At 39.9% G+C, this 13,743-nt stretch overlaps 1 pseudogene; it reads right to left on the bottom strand.

Moving 5' to 3' along the window:
• Nucleotides 1-3,662: 3,662 nt before the first annotated feature.
• On the bottom strand, nt 3,663-10,124 carry LOC116356369 (UNC93-like protein MFSD11 pseudogene; annotated as a pseudogene).
• Nucleotides 10,125-13,743: the final 3,619 nt, after the last annotated feature.

The following is a 13,743-nucleotide window of genomic DNA, read 5'->3' on the forward strand; positions in this document are numbered from 1 at the left end:
TAAATGAATAGCACAAAGTGAAAGAACTGCAAAGCCTACTATAGCCTATCCCACCTCGCACTGAATGAAATATACATTTTTAGAAGCGCGGTGCACAGGTGTAAAAGTTGGTCTAATTTACTTGAAACTAAAGTCTACTGAAGTGAAACTTTGTCCATGTGTTTTTTGGCAATTTATATTGTTTGGTTCGCAAGCTAGGTTGAAAAACTATGTTTGACTTTCAAATGTCACAAAAAATTTATTAAACAATTTAACACATTACTTCATACCTGTAATACGTTTATTGTTTTAGAAATATTACAAAGCATGTTCATCCGTTTTAGCTGGTAAAAAAAGGTATGTTTTACGCCCTGCTCGCTCGTCTAACTTCCTTTCATGGGCAAAGATTAGCCAGCTAGTTAACCTAGCCTATTACTTCTAGCTACATATTGAACTTCCATCCTCTCAGGCCAGAGGCATAATGTATGAATCAGTGGAGGCTCCTCTGAGGAAGGGGATCCTCCTCAGTGAATTTCATCAAATAAAAATGGTAAAACATTAAAAAAGTTATCCTTTTTAGATAAAACTATACTAAATACAGTGCATTCGGAAAGTATTCAGACCCCTTGACTTTTTCCATATTTTGTTACATTATAGCCTTGTTCAAAAATTGATCAAATTATTTTCCCCCCTCATCAATCTACACACAATACCCCATAATGACAAAGTGAAAACAGGTTTTTAGACATTTTTGCAAATCTAGAAAAAAATGTTTTAAAAAATACCTGTACAAGTATTCAGACCCTTTACTCACTACTTTGTTGAAGCACCGATCGCAGCCTTCTGTCTTCTTGGGTATACTAAGGCCATGCTCGTTTAAAAAAAATTGTGACCTCCCTCATCAATCTTCAGAGCTCGTGTTGCTAGGTGACCTAAACCGGGATATGCTTAACACTCCGGCCATCCTACAATCAAAGCTTGATGCTATCAATCTCACACAAATTATCAATGAACCTACCAGGTACTACCCCAAATCCGTAAACACGGGCACTGTCATCGATATCATCCTAACCAACTCGCCCTCCAAATACACCTCTGCTGTTGTCAACCAAGATCTCAGGGATCACTGCCTCATTGCCTGCATTCGTAATGGGTCTGCAGTCAAACAACCACCCCTCATTACTGTCAAATGCTTCCTAAAACACTTCAGCGAGCAGGCCTTTCTAATCGACCTGGCTGGGGTATCCTGGAATGATATTGACCTAATCCCATAAGTAGAGGATGCCTGGTTATTCCTTAAAAGTGCCTTCCTCACCATCTTAAATAAGTTTGCTCCATTAAAAGAAATAGAACCAGGAACAGATATAGCCCCTGGTTCACACCGGACCTGTCTGCCCTTGACCAGCACAAAAACATCCTGTGGCGTACTGCATTAGTATCGAATGGCCCCAGTGATATGCAACTTTTCAGGGAAGTTAGGAACCAATATACACAGGCAGATAGGAAAGCTAAGGCTAGCTTTTTCAAACAGAAATTTGCATCCTGTAGCACAAACTCAAAAAAGATGGAGAATAAAAAGCACCTCCTCCCAGCTGCCCTCTGCACTGAGGCTAGGAAACACTGTCACCACCTATAAATAGACTATAATTGAGAATTTCAAGAACCCCCCACAGCAACTCGCCAAAGCCTCCACCATTTCTCCTTCACCCAAATCCAGATTGCTGATGTTCTGAAAGAGCTGCAAAATCTGGACCCCTACAAATCAGCCGGGCTAGACAATCTGGACCCTCTCTTTCTAAAATGGTGCCAAAATTGTTGCAGCCCCTATTACTAGCCTGTTCAACCTCTCTTTCGTGTCGTCTGATATTCCCAAAGATTGGAAAGCAGCTGCGGTCATCCCCCTCTTCAAAGGGGGAGACACTCTAGACCCAAACTGCTACAGACCTATATCTATCCTACCCTGCCTTTCTAAGGTCTTCGAAAGCCAAGTTAACAAACAGATTCCCGACCATTTCGTATCCCACCGTACCTTCTCCGCTATGCAATCTGGTTTCAGAGCTGGTCATGGGTGCACCTCAGCCACGTTCAAGGTCCTAAACAATTTCATAACCGCCATCGATAAGAGACATTACTGTGCAGCCGTATTCATTGACCTGGCCAAGGCTTTCGACATTTATTGGATATTTCAAACTAATTTTGCACGCCCAATTTTTCAGTTTTTGTTTGTTAAAAAAGTTTGAATTATCCAATAAATGTCGTTCCACTTCATGATTGTGTCCCACTTGTTGTTGATTCTTCACAAAAAAATACAGTTTTATATCTTTATTTTGAAGCCTGAAATGTGGCAAAAGGTTGCAAAGTTCAAGGGGGCCGAATACTTTCGCAAGGCACTGTATATCTCACAAGTCACCCCCAAAGCCAATTCCTGCTTTGGCCACCTTTCCTTCCAGTTCTCTGCTGCCAATGACTGGAACGAACTGCAAAAATCACTGAAGCTGGAGACTCATATCTCCCTCACTAGCTTTAAGCACCAGCTGTCAGAGCAGCTCACAGATCACTGCACCTGTACATATCCCATCTGCAAATAGCCCATCCAACTACCTCATCCCCATACTGTATTTATTTATCTTGCTCCTTTGCACCCCAGTATCTCTACTTGCACATTCATCTTCTGTATATCTGTCACTCCAGTGTCTAATTGGTATATTGTAATTACTTATTACTGTATTATTGACTGTATGTTTTGTTTATTCCATATGTAACTCTGTGTTGTATGTGTCGAACTGCTTTGCATTATTCTACGCCAGGTCGCAGTTGTAAATGAGAACTTGTTCTCAACTAGCCTACCTGGTTAAATAAAGGTGAAATAAACTTAAAGCACACTGACCACCACTTGTATGAATGTATGGTTGGATCAGGAACGTTGTTAATTTAGGAAAGTGACAATTTTAGCTAGCCACCGGAGAACAACACAACAATTAAAGTTTTCTGTCAATGATGTTTAGCGTGATGTGATTGGTCGGAAGCCAAATCAAAACTGTCTTCCCTTGACACTTATTTTTGGTGCGCCAGGACCATTCACAGTTCAGCTCACACAGTTCAGCTCAATGCTGATTGGCTATTATTCTCTAAAAAAATGTATCAAGGGAGGCCAAATGCTTGCTGGCTTCCCTTGCAACAATATCATGCTCTTTTTGACCAAACAGCATCAAATAGATGGGCTACGGTTTCGCTTGGATGCTTTCTACAATGAGATACATACAGGGATTGAAGGGAAATTATGAAACACAGAGAGATGAAAGATAAATTATTTTATATATTTTTACTTTTTTTTGTAAATGTTTTGGGGAAGCCTTACTTCCCTTGGCATCCATGAATACACACCACTGCCTAGCAGCCAGTGGAGCAGGGGGAGATTATGGCAAATTGAAAGCTTCCATTTTTCTTCATGATATTGGAGAGGATGCATTTGAAATTTAGAAGAGGCAAACTTGACATTGACTGTGCTCATGGCTAAATTTGAAGAGTACTTTGTACTGAGCCAGAACATCACGTTTGAGAGAGTTACAAGTTTTTCTCTCATAATCAGAAACAGGGAGTCAGTTTTGACCAATACTTAGTTCATCACACTGAGCAAAATGTGTGAATTTGAAAATATGAAAGAAAGACAGGATAGTCTGTGGCATACTTGATAATGGACTCAAGGAGAGATTTCTGCTTGAGCATGATTTAACTTTGGATAAAGCATTGAACATGTATAGAGAAGCTGAAACCACCTGAGCACAAGCTAAAGAGCTGCACAGGGATGAGACTGCAGTGCATGCAGTAACAAGAGAGGAGCAACAGACAACACTGTACAAAACAAAAACAAGTAAAAGAGAAACATCTAAACACTACAGCTGTGTTCGAATACACATACGGTATACTACACACTTAATGAGTATATACTACATACTATTAGTTCATTTTAGTATACTATAAAACGGAACAGTATCCTTTCAGTCAAAGGTACTAGCTCTTTGCCGGTCTACCGAAAGTTGATGCTGTTGCTATGCAACCTCTTGCTAGCTAGTTAACATAACAAATTACTACTTAGATATTTTATGCTATGTTTTTTTATTTAATTTAACCTTTATTTAAATATGCAAGTCATTTAAGAACAAATTCTTATTTACAATGACGGCCTACCAAAAGGCAAAAGGCCTGCGGGGACGGGGGCCTGGGATTAAAGAAAATAAATAAATACAATATAAATATAGGACAAAACACATCACAACAAGAGAGACAACACTACATAAAGAGAGACCTAAGACAGCAACACATGACAACACAGCATGGTAGCAACACAACATTACAACATGATAGCAACACAACATGGTAGCAGCGCCAAAACATGGTACAAACATTATTGGGCACACACAACAGTACAAAGGGCAAGATTGAGTCTTTGAATGAAAAGATTGAGATGTCGTTTGTAAGGACAGCGCAGCAAATTGTCAGCCAACATAACGTGTAAGGTAACTTATTTGAAAAGTAATTACTTTATTACATTGCTCAATTAATTAGTTGGCATAATTAGTTAAAGCAATGAATTTGTATCTGATAACATTGGACTTCGGCTGCATATTTTCCACCATTTTCTTAAAATCAATCTGAAAACAATGTGAAGCCACGCCCATTTCCTGAAGAATTGCATTATGGGCCTTAAGGTACAGAAATAGTGTCCTCTGTTTGTATATTTCATATTTTGGCAAATTTAGTACGACATCCAGAAAATTTTGGCATACTAACTATATCCATACTATGACCAATAAGCATACTATATACTCAATTCACGTCACAAATAGTACGGCTAGTGTGGGTAGTATGAGTATTCGAACACAGCTTACATGTGGAAAATGATGAGTTATCCACAAGCTATAAAATTTCCCTCCATATGGAAAATTGTGTAACAACTTTGGGGAAAATAATACTTTCTCAAAATTCTGCAGAGCTGAGGCTACAAAGAAATGTTTTCACCCAGTCAAGGAGGAAACTGAAGAATTCTTTGTTGATTGGATATTTGCAATGCAATAAAAGCTGAATGGATTGTGCCATTGATCATGAATGAGACTATAATACCATTCAAGCTCGATACTGGAGCTCAGGTAAACCTGTTGTTGCTGGATGACTACAAAACACAAAGTATAAGGCAAAATACACCCTGTGAAGGTTACTTGGGAAAATGTACCAGTCAAAGGATGCTGCATAATAACTTTTCAGCACAAAGGAAAACAGTTCAAAGCACAGCTGCTGATCATGGAAAAGTGTACAGCCTGTCCTAGAAAACAGTGCATGTGAAAAGCTGAATATGGTGAAGAGTGTTTGTAGTGACATCACAGACTGAAAATGACCAAGAATAACTACTGACTGAGTACAAGGATGTGTTTGAAGGTCTCGGATGTTTAGCTGGAGAACACAAAACATGTACCGATGACAAAGTTACTCCAGTTGTGCATTCGTGCAGGAAAGTTCCATTCACACTGAGGAAAAAGATCAAGGAGGAACTCGGACTCATGGAGAAATTGGACATCATCACAAAAATCAATAAACCTACAGATTGGGTAAGCTCACTGGTTATTGTGGTGAAAAATAATGTCAATCTCAGGATATGTCTAGACCCTAGAAATCTCAACACAGCCATCAAGTGAGAGCATTTCAATTAATGAGGCTGAGACAGGAGGGGTAAGGCAGTGAGTGCATTCCTATGTTTTCTGTTAAATGTTAGAGCATTTCAATTAATGAGGCTGGTTTTAGGGCTATATAAATACAAAGCTTTTGGCCAAGACCATTCCATTCTTGTTGGCCGGCTAAGGAGTATTGGTGTCTCTGAGGGGTCTTTGGCCTGGTTTGCTAACTACTTCTCTCAAAGAGTACAGTGTATAAAGTCTGAAAATCTGCTCTCAGCCACTGCCTGTCACCAAGGGAATACCCCAAGGCTCAATCCTAGGCCCCACTCTCTTCTCAATTTACATCAACATAGCTCAGGCAGTAGGAAGCTCTCTCATCCTTTTATATGCAGATGATACAGTCTTATACTCAGCTGGCCCCTCCCTGGATTTTGTGCTAAATGCTCTACAATAAAGCTTTCTCAGTGTCCAACAAGGTTTCTCTACCCTTAACCTTGTTCTGAACACCTCCAAAACAAAGATCATGTGGTTTGGTAAGAAGAATTTCCCTCTCCCCACCGGTGTTATTACTACCTCAGAGGGTTTGGAGCTTGAGGTAGTCACCTCATACAAGTACTTGGTAGTATGGCTAGACAGTGCATTGTCCTTCTCTCAGCACATATCAAAGCTGCAGGCTAAAGTTAAATCTATATTTGGTTTCTTCTATCGTAATCTCTTCTCTTTCACCCCAGCTGCCAAACTAGCCCTGATTCAGATGACCATCCTACCCATGCTAGATTACGGAGACATAACTTATAGATCGGCAGGTAAGGGTGCTCTCGAGCTGCTAGACGTTCTTTACAATTTGGTCATCAGATTTGCCACCAATGCTCCTTATAGGACACATCACTGCACTCTATACTCCTCTGTTAACTGGTAATCTCTGTATACCTGTTGCAAGACCCACTGGTTTATGCTTATTTATAAAAACCCTTCTAGGCCTCACTCCCCCCTATCTGAGATATCTACTGCAGCCCTCATCCTCCACATACAACACCCGTTCTGCCAGTCACATTCTGTTAAAGGTCCCCAAAGCACACACATCCCTGGATCACTCCTCTTTTCAGTTCCCCTTAGCTTGCAACTGGAACGAGCTACAACAAAACCTCAAACTGGACAGTTTTTTCTCAATCTCTTCATTCAAAGACTCAATCAAGACGATGTGTGTTTTGTCCTATATTTATATTGTATTTATTTATTTTCTTTAATCCCAGGCCCCCCTCCCCGCAGGAGGCCTTTTGGCAGGCTGTCATTGTAAATAAGAATTTGTTCTTAACTGACTTGCCTAGTTAAATAAAAAGTTTAAAAATCCGCATATAGATGAATTTTACCATTTTTAACACAGATTGACCAATGGTGTTTATATAAATAGTGAAGAGAACAGGTCCCAAAAGTGACCCCTGTGGTACACCTTACATCAAGAAATTACTTACATCAAGAAATTCAGACTTAACCCCATCAATCATGATGGCTTGAGTTCTTTCACTAAGATAATCATTAAACCATGAACAGGAGTCAGACCTCAGGCCTATTGAGGACAACTTATTCAATAAAATAGCATGATCAACAGTATCAAAAGCTTTTGACAGGTCCACAAGCAAAGCAGCACATTTCATTTTAGTGTCTAAAGCGTTGACAAGATCATTAACAACTAAAGTGGTTCCTGTAATAGTGCTATGCCCAGGTCTAGACCCTGATTGATTTACATTCAAAATACATTTCTCAGACAAAAAAAAGCAAAGTTGTACATTCACTAAGGATTCAAGAACTTTAGCTAGACAAGGAAGCCTGGAAATGAGGCAATATTCATTAAGATCACTACTATCCCCGCCCATATGGAGTCGCAGCAAACAATAACAATTTGGGTTATCAAGCCTAAAATGATGGGCGTGCACACTTAAGCAAACTGGGATCCAATTGGTTGGCCCCTGTGGATGTCTTTTTTTCTATGGCTAGCAAAGCATCCTGGACTTATTTTTCTGTAAATAGCCTAAAATAAAAGCTTTGACTATAATTTCTCTGATCATCCAGCCTAATATCATTGTGAATTGGCTTATTTCAAAGAGAGAGCCCGCTGAAATAAAATTGTGATTAAATTGGGGCAGCAAGTAGCCTTGGGGTTAGAGCGTTGGGCTAGTAACCGAAAGGTTGCAAGATTGAATCCCTGAGTTGACAAGGTAAAAATCTGTTGTTCTGCCCCTGAACAAGGCAGTTAACCCACGGTTCCTAGGCTGTGATTGAAAATAAGAATTTGTTCTTAACTGACTTGCCTAGTTAAATCAAATAAAATGCATCAATGATGCCATTTCCCCCAGAAATGAGGCCAGTGTCTGAATTAATTTGTTGTGGCAGAGAGGAGGAAGTAGAACCCTTAACATATTTGACAGTTTTCCAGAATTTAGCTGGGTTGCAATGACAATCCGAAAGAGCGGTTAAAATAATCAGAATTAGCTTTCTATAAACATCAACAAAGAAATGCATATTCACAGCATTGTTCAATAATTTTGTATGGATTTCACTATCATACCCTCCTTTAAAAAAGGACTGATTTTCTCCAAGTAGAGCAAACATACAGCATTCAACAGAAAGTGTCTCTTGCACTAGAAAAGCAAAAATCTATAGAGTTGGGATGACTGCAAAAACAGCATTACCTACAGTCTGTGCTTAGTGGGGCTCAGGTAGGCCAGTGACAGTGTCAGTTGAAGGGTCCTAAAGGGATGATAGGAAGTTCCTCTCACCACAGCCCCTTGTCCCATAGGCCTAGGTTGTCATATGCTATTGTTGTCAGTATCACGTCTTCTGGAGACCACCATCCCCTCAGCTATGAAGAAGGATAGTGTGCCCAGGAAGCCCACTAGCACCATGATGAGCAGCTGCCAGTGCAGTAGTAGGTAGTTACTGTAGAAGAAGGCCAGGGCTGCCATGATGGACTGGACAAGGTAGAAGACAGCGAAGGTGGGAGCGCTGTCCTCCTGGAACATGTATCCCACAATGCTCAACAGCTGGGTGTTGATGCAGCTGTCTCCCAGGCCAAGCAGGAAGCTGCACAGCAGAGCCAACTCAACACTGGGGGTGATGAAGGCCTGCAGGTTTGTACCCTCCTCTGGGGCCAGAGGGGCGTCACTGGCGATGTTCAGGAAGATCAAGTAGAAGGCCACAAAATGAGTGATCAGCCCCAACAGCACCACAGGGCTCCTCCCAAACCGGTTGCACTTGTTCAAAATCCCAAACATGCCCCCTCCCAGAATCTCCCCAATGCCAATGAAAATGCCTGAGAGCCCAATCAGACTTTTGGCATTGTCCCCAAATTGAGTCATGGCCCCAATACACGTCCCATATACCCCACTGTAAAAGGTCAGCTCCAGTCCTGTGTATGCTATGAAGATGCTTAACAGCAGCATCTCTTTAGTGACAGACAGCTGCAATGCCTTCCTGAAAGCATCCAGAGCCTGGGAACTGAGACCTTGAGGCACTACAACAACAGAGGCACTCTCTGAGGAGTCAGAGGATATGGACTTAGGCTCTGGCTTCTGGATCAGGAAGAACAGGAAGCTGCCTATCAGGCTTATGACCGTGAGAGCGATGAATACAGTCTGACGATCCTTGTCTAATATGTGAACATGGCCATGCCAGGCAAAATAAATATACATGTTCCCAAATAAAAAGCTGAACTGTAGCAAGGACCAGAAAATACCATAGTTCCTGCCAATGGTGGCGTCTGTAGAGTTGATGGTGAGTAGGTTACCCTGAGCAGTCCACAATATTGCCGCCGCTATTCCAACAACTACAGAGGCTGTGTAAAAACTCCAAGTGAAGGGTTGGATGAACGTGGCAATGTATCCACTGTATGCTAGTCCACTAAAGAACATGGAAAGTTGTGGTCCTATAACAGCCACTACCGAGGGAGCAATCAGGTTGGATGCAGAGAAAACTCCATAGATGATGGACATGCTTGTGTATCCACTCCCACTGAAGCCAGTGCTGTTGAAACTCTTGATCACAGTTTGCTCTATATTTCCACATGTTGAAAAAGCAGTGAACATGAACATAAATCCAAAGCCCAGGATTACGATGTTCAACAGTGTCTTTCCTTCTGGACTCATGTTTTTAAGGTGGCACTGTTATATTTTGATGATCAGCTAGCTAGTTAATAAACCTCTGAAGTGGTCCACACGCCTCATCGAGTCGGGTGCTGCACTGTCTGTCTGACGAGTCCTCGTTTGTGCAATAACAAGGTCGAGATAGCAGATGGACATTGCACCGAAACTGGCAACCTTCTGATAGTCGACAACGATAAGAAAACCGGAAGTTGAGTGATGAGATGCAACACAACACTAGCTGGGTAGAAACAAATTACTGTTAAGGCTGCGCGCAAAAGTGCTTCAAAACAGAGGCGCAACATCACGAGACTTCCGTGAACGCTTGCGAAATGCGTTTCCCCCAAACAAGGTTAGCCAAATCCACGCCCTTTTAAAGATAGGGGCGTATTCCAGCCTACATTACGTCCCCGTCATTGGTCAACAGCATGAAAGCGGTGATTGGATAGATTCAGAGCGCGCGAGAGGAGCATTTTTCAAGCGTGAGTTCTCTCACTTCATCTGAGAATAATGAATGCCAATAGCGCTACAGGTAGGTAAAATACCAGTCATTAACGTATAAAATAGCTTAAAGATTTTTAGGTATAGAATATTTTGACTAGGGATTTTTACTCTCAGTCATAATTTTCATCTTGCTGGTGAAACCGAGAATCCACAATTGAAGGTTAGCTGTAGTTATCACAAAGATTGTTGTTGATCTTTTTAATGAATGTAATAAATTCATGATAAAAAATTTAAAAAAAGTTGTTAGCTGGTATGCTCGTAAAATGTTTGTGACCTATGTAGTTGTCAGTGAATATCACTGTTGACTACATGTATATTTCAATTCATAGTTGGTTACTATACCTCCCGGGTACAAGTACCATGTATTTTCCTACGAGGCTCACACAAATGGACCACTGTTCTTTTGAGGCATCCTTTCGAATGGCCATCGAAGGAGTTTAAAAGTTTAAAGAGTGGCTACAGAAGACATAAGAGTCAGGAGTCACTTGCACTTGGAGCAACACTGTCATGTCACACACGGTCTCACACACTTGCACATATGGAACGCCGTTTGTGTCTTTGCGTGTAAAAAAAGATACATGTCAAATAACACTATTTGATGCATCAAATAAGCTTTTCACACGTCAAATAACACAATTATGTTATAGAATGTGTGCTGAATATACACGTGCAAGCCAAGCTGTACATTACTGCGTTGGTAATTATTTTTTTATTTAACATTTATTTAACTAGGCAAGTCAGTTAATAACATTCTTATTTACAATGACGGCCTAGGAACAGTGGGTTAACTGCCTTGTTCAGGGGCAGAACAACAGATTTTTACCTTGTCAGCTCAGGGATTCGATCTAGCAACTGGCCCAACGCTCTAACCACTAGGCCGCCCCCAAATAATAAGACATTATTTGTTCGACCGAATGGGAAAACGTCTGTGTGAGCATTTGAAATTAGATCAAGATCAAACGAGCAGGATCAAAAATGTTTGCAAATATATTTGATACACCAGAAGTTGCTAATAACATCTGTATCTAGCTCGCTGTAGCATGGCGGCCACGCTAGCACCAATGGCACCAGACGGAAAACAACGACCAACAGAAATTTTCCAGCAGTTATTTTCAATATTCTTAGCAAATAGGAGGGGACTTTAACATTACAATAGATAATTCAACTGATAGATGGCCCCCAGGTAGGCCAACCAATCAGAATTGGGGTTTAATACTTTTTATGGGAAAGTTTGATCTTACTGATATATGGAGAGAGAGGTTTCCGGCCGAAAGATCATTCACTTGGAGTAACAAAACAGGCTCCAGACAATCCAGAATAGATTTTTGGCTTATATCCAAATGTATTGATAGTGAGTGTGTTACTACAAATATTTGTACTACTCCCCTCACAGACCATAAGGCTATTTACACTGATATCAAAATATTTACCCCTGATACGAACCTTGGTAGAGCATCCTACTGGAAGCTAAATAGCTCATTATTAAATAATGATATAGTTACATTTGAGGTTAAAGATCTGCTCTCACACTTTTGGGAAAGGGCTTGTGAAGAAAAATCTTATTGCAAGAAGTGGGAGCTCTTTAAATTTGAGGTGTCCAAATATCTTAGAAAATATGGTAGTAATCTTGCTAAGACCAGAAGAGCTGAGGAGGAAAAGGTGATAACTTCCCTTTCTCAGAGGTCCCCAGCTGACCTCTTGGGGGAGGAGAAGATGGAACTAATTGAGTTACAAAATAAACTGGATAATATATAGAAATTAAAAGCAGAAGGAGCCTTTATTAGATCTAGGAAAACATGGATTGAGGAGGGAGAACATAATTCATCCTATTTCTTTAGACTTGAGAAATTTCACTCTAAAAATAACACTATCCATAAGTTAAACATTGATGGTGTTATTACAGATGACCAAAAATGAATTGCTAAATACTGCAGCAATTTTTACAGAAAATTGTATAGCTCTACGTACTGTCAGGAATCCACAGATATGTTTTTTAACTCACTGAATAATGTTCACTCTATCAGTGATATAGAATCTAAACAGTGTGATGAACCCATCAAAGTTGAAGAGATTATAGAGTCTATCAAACATCTAAAGAACAATAAATCACCAGGTGTTGATGGAATTACATCAGAATATTACAAATTATTTTCTGAACAAGTAGCTCCCTTCCTATTTGAAGTCTTTTTTAGAGAGTATTAAAAACAATGTTCTCCCTCCTACAATGAGTCAGGGGTTAATAACACTGATACCTAAACCTAAAAAAGAAGTGCTGCTCATCGATAACTGGCGTCCAATTTGTCTTCTTAATAATGACTATAAGATATTAGCCTCACTACTTGCAAAAATAATTAAAGAAGTCCTGGATGCAATCATTGATGAAACGCAGTCTGGCTTCATGAGGAACAGACATATTTCTAACAATGTCAGACTAGTATTAGACGTACTTGACTACTCAGACCTAATAACTGAGGATAGCTTCATATTCTTTTTAGATTTTTATAAAGCATTTGACACAGTAGAGCATCAGTTTCTCTTCCACTCCCTTGAGAGACTTGGCTTTGGGGATTTTTTCTGTAAGGCTATTAAGACTCTCTATGCAAATGGTAACAGCTCTATCAAATTGAAATATGGCACCTCACCTAGATTTGAGTTAAAGAGAGGAATTAGGCAAGGTTGTCCTATCTCTCCGTACCTGTTTTTATTAATCACCCAACTTCTTGCAAATTCTTTAAATAATAGTCCTGTACAAGGTATTTCCATAGCTGGTAAATAAATTATTATAAGCCAGCTGGCTGATGATACTACACTTTTTCTGAAAGACGCTAACCAAATTCCCATATCGATCAATGTGATACAATCCTTTTCCAAAGCGTCTGGTCTATATCTTAACATTAATAAAGGTGAACTCATAGCTGTCAAAGATTGTGTGACACCTTCATATTATGGTATTCCAGTAAAAGAAGAACTTATATATTTAGGCATAACCATTACAAAGGATCAGAAGTCTAGAGGCTTACTAAATTTTAACCCTCTTATTAAAAAACCCCAGAAGAAACTAAATCAATGGCTACAGAGGGACTTAACTTTAAAAGGTAGAGTCCTAATAACCAAGGCTGAAGGTATCTCTAGACTAACATATGGTGCTCTATCTTTATATCTTGACCGTAAAATAAGCAAGGAGATAGACCAGATGCTTTTCAACTTTCTTTGGAGAAACCGTACCCATTACATTAGGAAAACTGTTGTAATGAACACTTATGAAAATGGTGGACTGAAATTTCTGGACTTTACTACTTTAAATAATACTTTTAAGATCAATTGGATAAAACAATTCCTAAGAAGACCCACTTCTATCTGGAATTTTATTCCTCATCATGTCTTCTCTACTTTTGGTGGCCTTAACTTCATGTTGTTTACAATATTGACAAAGTTCCAGTGAAACTTTCTGCTTT

This window comes from Oncorhynchus kisutch, linkage group LG22 (assembly GCF_002021735.2).
Source record: "Oncorhynchus kisutch isolate 150728-3 linkage group LG22, Okis_V2, whole genome shotgun sequence".
NCBI classification, from domain to species: domain Eukaryota; kingdom Metazoa; phylum Chordata; class Actinopteri; order Salmoniformes; family Salmonidae; genus Oncorhynchus; species Oncorhynchus kisutch.